Below are 10,159 nucleotides of genomic sequence, written 5' to 3'. Positions count from 1 at the left end.
GGTCTGGTAAAGCCACCTGCCTATGTTTGCAGTGAGTTCCTAGAAGACCAACTGGGACGGTGGAAACTAGAGTTCGAACGGCTTATGCCTAGAACGCAAAGGTTCGGGAGTTCCGAGACTAAAGTCTGGTTTAAATACCCAAGGGTGTATCCTCAGCTTGAAATTTGTATGGAAGCCCCATAGATTGAGGCGGCATGTCGGCGCCTCAGTTCTGGATACTGAACCAACCTAGTATATCGCCCTGTTGGTAAGATAGGGAAAGTTGCAATCATAGCCGTTGCATCATAGTGCATTGCATGTATTTCCATTGTAGTTTGCATACATCCATTGCATTTTCCCCGTAGATCGCATCATACTGCATTGTCATGCATTTTGTAAATATCCATTCCATTGCATATTTGTAAATATTGCATTGTAGTTTGCATGCATTCATTGCATCACACCTTCCATCTATGGCTTGCGCCTTTCCATGTTGAGCTTGGTCTGGTATGTGCCCTTACTTTTCACGTTAAAGCACAGTTCTGCATGTGTACGTGCCTATTCCACGCTGGTATGTTGGTTTGAGGGTTGCGGCACCTTTTCTGTGTTAGACGCGACTTGTTTGTGTACATGCCTTTCCTAGGCAAAATTTGGTTTGGCCTGCGTGCCATATCCATTGCATTGTAGTTTGCATGCATTCATTGCATCACACCTTCCATCTATGGCTTGCGCCTTTCCATGTTGAGCTTGGTCTGGTATGTGCCCTTACTTTTCATGTTAAAGCACAGTTCTGCATGTGTACGCGCCTATTCCACGCTGGTATGTTGGTTTGAGGGTTGCGGCACCTTTTCTGTGTTAGACATGACTCGTATGCGTACATGCCTTTCCTAGGAAAAATTTGGTTTGGCCTGCGTACCATATCCATTGCATTGTAGTTTGCATGCATTCATTGCATCACCTCCCATCTATGGCTTGCGCCTTTCCATGTTGAGCTTGGTCTGGTATGTGCCCATACTTCTCGTGTCGAAGCATAGTTCAGTAGACCGTTCTATGTTAGACGTGGCTTGTATGCGTGCATGTCCTACCTAGGCAAGATTTGGTTTGGCCCGTGTGCCATATCCATTGCCACCTCCCCAGTATCCATATATATTACATTGTAGTGTAATCTTTGCATCCGGCATTAGGATCATTGTCATTTCCCCAGCAGGTCGTTTCCCCACTTATGTCAATCCCCCCCAATACTTGTTCTTGTGTCTGTCTACAATGCTCATAGTTCAGTTGACCGTTCTATGGTAGACAGACTTGTTACCTCCATCAATCTATTTGACATAGGTGTGGTTTCGAACCACTCGTGATTGGATCGTGATTCATTTGCTTTGCATATAGTTTGCATTATTTCAATTACATTGCATCTTCATTTGCATTGTTTATACATTGTTTTGTATATATTGCATATCATTTTGCATCCATTTTTGCATTGTCATGCATGTTGCTAACAATATTGTACCTGTTAAGTTTGTTTTCTTTTCAGGCACGATATTGTATGTACGGTTCATTTGAGGCTGGTGCAACCAAACGAGCCGCACAGGTATTGTATCCTCCGAGTGAGACGTATTGAGAATTGCATAATTCTCTTACATCCTTTCTGCATTGTAGTGTAGTTTGGTGTACGCTAGCTTAAAACTGTCGCATGTTTGCTTCATTACAGCTTTCTTTGCATGATCATAAGTTATGTCCGGCTCTGTGCATTGTCTTGCATTTTGCCCCTACCTTCGGGCGCATACCTTATTTGTCTTGCATGTTTGTCTGAGTCTTCGGCCTTGTCAAAAATGGGTCGTCTCTGGGCTTTGACATTCACTCCCGTCATTGTTATGACTTTCGAGTTCTGTCAAAGAGGGGCAACTGTAGACACCCCATTTTTGACCGTCCTCAAGACTTGGACGTCACCGTTTGAACACTCGGTGATTATCCATGTTTGTGTTCGTTTGGAGTTCCCGGAAGTCTCGGCTCGCGCGCCTTGCCTCAAGATCTCCGAACTCGACCGTTTAGTGTCTGGTTTTGCACCAAACACTTGTGTTTTGCCTTGGAAGGGCAGGGAATGCCTTGTGAGGCATCCCCACACACCACCGGCAGTGGCTAGAGGTCACCGGCTGGTTTTTGTTGCCACCGGCACACTTTGTTGCCGGTCGGCACTCAATTTTGCCAAAATGGCATTTTTGGCCGGCCGACTACTGTGCATCTGCTTTTGCAGATATTTTAAGACAGCTGTCTTGCTTTTTGCCCCCCTCCACGTGTATGGAGGGATCTCCCTCTTATGAAGCTAGTCTTGTAAGCTTTACAAGACAAGAAGTTCTATAAAGAGAGGGGTTGTCTCTTGCCTTTAGGGTTAGACACTTGAGATATTTTGGAGAGCTTAGACAGCCATTCTTAGGGTTTTGAGTTCTAAGGTTAGAAACCATACACTTTCTATCTCTCTTTTTACCATTGTATGTGTTAAATTGTGTTTTAGTCCATACTATTGCACACAAACACATAGTGTTTCACCTTCCTTTGCCTCCTGAGGTTCTAAGGGATTGGCTTTAGTGTTTTGGAGCTGGATTCAAGCCAAGGAGGGCCATTGGAGCATCATTGTTGAAGAGGTCTTCAAGGGTAAGAATCTTACCCCTTTTTACCCCATTTTTGCACCATATTTCTACCTGTCTTAAATTCGTTTTTGAGCTTGGTGTATAACACAAAAAAGTTCTTTTTTTAAGTCCTCTTGATTGTTTATTCAGAGTGTTTTTTGGTTTGGAGGTGTTTGACCCCTCTTAGGCCTTGAAAGGCCTCATTTTGTGCTATTTTGTGCTAGTTTCGAGACTTTGGTGTTTGGGCCTCTTTACCACTGAAATCTTGAGGGATTTCAGTGGTGGAGATGGTGCCTTGAAGTCTCCAAAAGGAGAGGGCCATCCCCTCTCCTTGTTGTCCTTGAAATGGACCATTTTTTGGCCTCTTGAGGGAGCACCTAGCTAAGCTTCATTTTGACCATGCCTTGACTGCTTTTTGTGCTTAATATGTCATATTATGCCTCTGTTTTTACTTGGTTTTGGTACACCATGCATGCTTAGCATACCTACCATGTAATGCCATGTTATTGCCTCAATGTGCCTTAGGTTGTTAGCCCTTATTAGAGCATGTTTTAGGCTTGGACTTGTGAAGCTCTTGTGCATATTTTGCCATGTTTTAGGTCTGTCCATAGTTGTTTGGGTCGGATTTGGCATGCATCATATAGCCCCTTTGTATTCAAGCTTGTATGCTTCAAGTGCGTGAGTGTGTAGCATGCCATGTTTGCATTGATTTGGTGATTTGGAATCATCCACCATGTCATTTCAGTCCCATTTGCATGCCTATATGTTTACCTTGGACGCGTCTTTAATCCTTTGAAAGCTTGTGTAGTATGCTCCATGTTTTGGTGATTATGCATGCCTTTGAATTTGAGCCACTTAGATGCCATCTAAGTGATCTTTAGGCCTTGTCTTAATGTGCTAAAACTCTGTTTTTGGTCAATAAGTTCATGCCATGTTTAGTCTTGCTAAGTGTAGTTCAATACTCCATTGGTTTGCTTTGAGCACTTGAGCTATTTATTGCATGTTTGGCTTGATTTGTTGCTTGGTTTGGCACCATCCTAACATGATTTACAATGCTTATGTTGCATGCTAATTGTCCATGATATCCTTCTTTCAAATGTGTTTGAGAGTTGCCCCATTTGTGCTTAAGTGTTGGCTCTCAATTATGTGCATGTGTGTATGTATTTGGTCCCTCATATTATAGCACTTTGGCCCTTGCTTTAGGCCTAATTAGAGCTGCCTAAATCAGGTATAAGTCCATCATTTCATCGGTTTGTATTGCCACATGTATGCTTGTATGCTCGCATAAGTGCCTTGCCATGCCATGTTGCATCCTTAGCTTGCATGCTTAGGTTGCCTTGCATCTTGCATGCATGCCTTGTTCCTTGACTTGGTGATAGGAATTGGGCCTTGGTTTATTTATATGGTTTGCATTTCATTTGACATGAAAGTTGCACACTTGGTCACTTGGGCTATCATGCATGGAAATGCGTGATTGGTGGTCCGAGAACCGAGAAGTATGTCCCTTTGAGTCATTACCATGATAAGGGACATGATTGGTGCATATATGCTTCAAATTGTGCTGCCATGCTTTGCCTTGCCCTCTGTTGCTGTCAATTGCAGATTCTGCAGGAACACTCTGTCGACCGGCAGTCTTTAGTGCCGACCGGCAATAATTTCCCTGCCGATGGATTTATTTTGTGCCGATGGACACATTCTACTACCGGTGGCAATCCCATTCAGCCGGTGGTGTTCCCTAATGTCCAAGGAAGAAGTCCTGAGGTTTTGGAAGCTTCCAGAGGAGTAAAGGAAGGAAAACAGAGGCGGCCTATGCATGGCGACGCACTTCCGAGCAAGACCCGAGCACGCGCTGCATCTGGCCCTCCTCCCGAGGCGGTTTATTGCTTTTCCTAGTTTAATTGGTTTATTAATTAGCTAGGCAATTTGTAATAATTAATTAGCTTGCGTAGTTAATTAATTTGTATTATTTATTTGGTTGGCAAATTTGTAATAAGTGTGGGTGAGTGTGTGAATGTCTTCCAATCCCCATTTCTTTTTTCCCTTTTATTTACCTGCTTTGATGGTTAGTATTAGGGCACGTTTAAATTAGCATACCTTAGTCAATGCATGCGTGCATTCATACATTTGCTTTGCATGCACCGGGCTCGGTACATCACGCTAACTGCATCTGTATTTCAAATACCAAACTGAATACATGTTAGTTGTGCATTTTCATATGTCATTCATAGACTAGCCGAGCCCACTCTAATGACATTTTGTATGCGATGCAGTAGGCATTTAAACATGGACTTGGATCATGCATTGATTACTAACACGTTCCTGTTTTTAGCTCGGAGTACTATGTAAGTATTTATGCTTTAGCATCTCGCATGCGTGTGAATGTTGCCATGACAATATGTTTGCCATGCGGCTAAATGCTTACATGATATTACTGTTTGAATGCCCGTGGGTGAAGGTTGGATTGTTTGAGTTGGAAAACTCATTGAAATCCGTGTTTTAGCCTACTTGCGAGTAGCAAATTCCGAAGCGCTTTTCAAAACAAACGGATATGCAATGCTTGTTTCCAAATTAGGCAATCTAGTCTATACTTGTTTGTTGTGCGCATAACATAGTAATTCTAGGCTAATAAATGGATTAAGAATACATAACGTTTTCAAAATCGGATATCATGGTTAGTAGAGGCCGGTCTTCGGACCGGGCGAAAGGGAGTGCTCATAGCTGACCTTCCCCGATCGTACCCAAGCTCCCGAGCCGAGACAACTCCGGTGATGACGGGCATGTGGCCATCGGCACCGAGTCAGGGTTTCCTAAATCCCCCCATAAAAATATTTAGGTGGCGACTCTGTATCTGGCAAAGTAGTCCATGTTTGGCACTTCTTTCAAAAATCTATTTTCTCAAAACGATTTGCCGGATTTGGACTCTTTGGTTCAAGATTAAGAACCGTAACAAAATCGAGTCCGAACTATAGCAGCGAAGGGCCCCCTCGCGGGCGCGTCTACAGTCGGCCATGGTGGAAGAAGGCCCAGGGCATGAAATAATACAAGTGATGTGGTGGCCGACCAGAAAATGTGGCCCAAAGACCAAGCAAGCCAGTTATCCAACCAAAAAACTGGCTGGCAGAAGGAAAAGTGGTCTCCAAGGAGAAAAAGTGGTCTCCCACCCTTGTACCACCTTCCAAACAAGGAAAACAAGGTTTGTACCAAAAATAAACCAAAGCAGATGCAAGACGAGAGATCAGGAGGCAAAGCGCGCGACCGAAAGCCTCGAAAACTAGTCTAGGAGCACCAAAAGTGGTATACGACCACAAAAGTGGTCTCCCGGACCACAGTGTTTCTCTAGGCAGAGGCAACAAGGTGTGGTTCAAAAACCACGCCAAACGGGAACGTTAAGCAGTCTCGAGACAAGGCGCGCGGCCAAAGGCTCCAAAAACCGGAAACTAGTCTCTAAACGGAAAAAGTGGCCTACGACTGCAGAAAGTGGTCTATGACCACAAAGAGATGGTCTACGAGACCTCTCCCTCCCTCTGGGAAGAGAAAACAAAGTTTGGTCCACAAACCGAGCTGAAGCACGAAAGAGTTTAGAGGCCTGGAGGCAAGGCTCTCAGCCAAAACTCCGGAGACTCGAACGAGCACAACATGCACCATCACCGAGCGCTCAATCTATGATGTCTGAGTCTTAAGGTCGGTCAAAAATGAGGTTTCTACAGTTGCCCTTCTTTGACAGAACTCGAAAGTCACAAGTGACGGGAGTGAATATCAAAGCCTAGAGACGACCCATTTTTGACAAGGCCGAAGACAATGAGATGTGCCCGTAGGCTAGGGCAAGATGCAAATGACAATGCAAGAAGCCGAACATAACTTATGATCATGCAACGAAAGCTGTAACGAAGCAAATATACACAATAAATGCAACAGTTTAAGCGAGCGAAAACGAACCAAACTACATTACATGCAGAAAGGATGTAAGAGAATTATACAATTCTCACTACATCTCACGCGGAGAAGATACAATACCGTCTGGCTCATCTGGTTACGCCAGCTTCAAATGAACTGTACATACAATATCGTGCCTGCAAAAGAAAGAAACTCAACAGGTACAATATTGCTAGAAACATGCATAGCAATGCAAGTGAAAAGTGCATGACAACGCAAGTGGAGGGGTGCATGACAATGCAACCTAAGTGTGACGCATAACAATGCGGAAGGGATGCAAAACAATGCAATGCACTAACAAGTGCAGGCAAGGTGCGCAGGATAGCGCGAATGATACTATGTAATGCACAAAACAGTGTGATGTGCTAAACAGCGCGAGTGCACAAGACAGTGCAATGCGCTAAACAGCGTGAGTGCACAAGACAGTGCGATGTACTAAATAGCGCGAGTGCACAAAACAGCGCGATGCGCTAAATACCGCAAGTGCACAAGACAGTGCGATGCGCTGAACAGTGCGAGTGCACAAGACAGTGCGAATGCACAAAACAGTGCGAATGAGGTGCGCAAGATAGCGCGAATGATATGCAATGCATAAAACAGTGCGATTGAGGTGCGCAAGATAGCGTGAATGATATGCAATGCACAAAACAGTGCGATGCAACAAACAGTATAGTAGATGCAAAGGGGGACATATTCCAACCACACTGGAATGAAAAAAGAGGGAAAAACAAATCCCAAAACAACCAATCTGGAGCGTGCTCAATGCAGCCTGAGACAAATTCCAAACACGCTGAAATCGTGTGAGGAAGAACCAAACTCTAACCACGCTGAAATCGTGAGAAGAGGTCAACAAAATTCCAAACACACTGAAATCGTGTGAGGAAGAACCAAACTCTAACCACGCTAAAATCGTGAGAAAAGGTCAACAAAAATTCCAAATACGCTGAAATCGTGTGAGGAAGAACCAGACTCTAACCATGCTGAAATCGTGAGAAGAGGTGAACAAAAATTCCAAACACGCTGAAATCGTATGAGGAAGGGAACAAGGGAGAAACACAGGGACAAATCCCCGTGTTTCGGAAAGAAGGGGAAACATAGGGACGTATCCCCGTGTTTCAGAATGGTATGGGCATTGGAACGTATTCCAAATGCTCTAAACCAAAGAGGGAGAAACATAGGGACATATACCCATGTTTTAGAAAGAAGGAAATGTAGGGACATATCCCCGTGTTTCAGAAAAAAAGAAGAAACATAGGGACGTATCCCCGTGTTTCGGAAGGAAAGAGAAACATAGGGACAAATCCCTGTGTTTCCCGAAGGAAAGAGAAAACCTCTCAGCGTAGCACACACGAGAGAGGAAAGAGAAAACCTCTTAGCATAGCACACGCTAGAGAGGAAAGAGAAAACCTCTCAGCGTAGCACACGCGAGAGAGGAAAGAGAAAACCTCTCAGCATAGCACACGCTAGAGAGGAAAGAGAAAACCTCTCAGCGTAGCACACGCTAGAGAGGAAAGAGAAAAATCTCTCAGCGTAGCACACGAGAGAGAGGAAAGTGAAAACCTCTTAGCGTAGCGCACGCTAGAGAGGAAAGAGAAAACCTCTCAGTGTAGCACACACGCGAGAGGAAAGAGAAAACCTCTCAGCGTAGCACACGCGAGAGGGGAAAGGGAAAAATCTCTCAACGTAGCACACGTGAGAGGGGAAAGGGAAAAATCTCTCAGCGTAGCACACGCTAGAGAGGAAAGAGAAAACCTCTCAACGTAGCACACGCGAGAGAGGAAAGAGAAAACCTCTCAGCATAGCACACGCGAGAGAGGAAAGAGAAAACCGCTCAGCGTAGCACACGTGAGAGGGGAAAGGGAAAAATCTCTCAGCGTAGCACACGCGAGAAAGGAAAGGTAAAACCTCTCAGTGTAGCACACGCGAGAGGGGAAAGGTGAACCTCTCAGCATAGCACACGCGAGAGAGGAAAGGAAAAACCTCTCAGCGTATCACACGCAAGAGAGGAAAGGGAAACCACACGTGTGCCATACGCGAGAGGAAAGGGAAACCAAACGCGTGCCAAATGCGAAAGGAGAAAGGTACCAGTCAAACTGGACCGGAACTTCTCTGAATGAATAGTACATACAATATCGTGCATGAATGAGACAAAAATTTGATAGGTACAATGCAATAGGATGCACGATGTTAATGAATGCAATAAACAGACTAAGCGGCGCTTTAGAAAGCACCTTATGAGGTGAGTGGCGGTGAACCGCTCTACTCCGATGGGGATCTCCCCTTTGTGTTCTGCGAACTCTTACCTTCAATTCACAGTACAAAGGTCCTAAAATACTGACAAGGAGCAATATTTGCTGGGGAAACCACGAATGACGCTTTTCTTCCTAATCATATTCACAACTTTCCCTATTCTTCAACGGGGTGACAGACTAGGTTGGTTCAGTATCCAGAATCGAGACGCATACCCGCTACCTCAACCTATGGGGCTTCCATACAGACTTCAAGTCAGGGATACACCCCTGGGTATTTAAACCAGACTTTAGTCTCGGAAATTACAAACCTTTGTGTTCTAGGCATCAGCCATTTGAACTTTAGTTTCCACCGTCGCAGTTGGTCTCCTAGGAACTCATTGCAAACACAGCCAAGATGCCTCTAGCAGGGATCGATGCTCAGAGAGAGCACTTCTGATTGCCATTCTTGCATGGAAATAGTCAACACAGTATTTAGTTCACTTTGAACACACAGCTTGTATGGCACACTGCTCGCTCTGAACACACAGCTCATAACACAGTACTAGGTTTACTTTGCACACGACTCATACAACGCATTGCTCACTTTGAACACATAGCTCAAAACACAGTACTCGATTTATTCTGCACACGACATCATACAACGCACTGCTCACTCTGAACGCACAGCTCATAACATAGTACTCGATTTATTTGGCACACAGCTCATACAACGTACTGCTCACTCTAAACACACAACTCATAACACAGTACTCGATTTATTCTGCACACAGCATGATACAACGCACTGCTCACTCTGAACACACAGCTCATAACACAATACTCGATTTATTTGGCACACAGCTCATACAACGTACTACTCACTCTGAACACACAGCTCATAACACAGTACTCGATTTATTTGGCACACAGCTTATACAACGTACTGCTCATTCTGAACACACGGCTCATAACACTGTTCTCGATTTATTTGACACACAGCTCATAACACAATACTCAATTTATTTGGCATATAGCTTATACAACATACTGCTCATTCTGAACACACGGCTCATAACACAGTACTCGATTTATTTGGCACACAGCTCATTCTGAACAAACAGTTCAATCTGAACATACGGGATGTAATAATAGAACATGCAGAAGTTGAAACAGACTTAGGTGCTCCAAATTTTCCCTCTTTCCTTTTGCTTCGCAGTCCGAAACCCATATAGCTTCAGATAGGTCCTAGTTTCACTGTTCTCATATGACCTGGGTTGAACCCTGCGGTTTTATGAAAGAACAAATTTTGTTTTGCGCAAATGTAGAGAATGGCACTACACTCAGAGCACAAAACGATTTTTTGAAATCAAGAAATAAGTTCTTGACCAAGTA

The sequence above is a fragment of the Camellia sinensis genome, chromosome 1 (assembly GCF_055761805.1).
Source record: "Camellia sinensis isolate YWXY chromosome 1, ASM5576180v1, whole genome shotgun sequence".
NCBI lineage: Eukaryota > Viridiplantae > Streptophyta > Magnoliopsida > Ericales > Theaceae > Camellia > Camellia sinensis.
Note: the sequence above shows the minus strand (reverse complement) of the source record.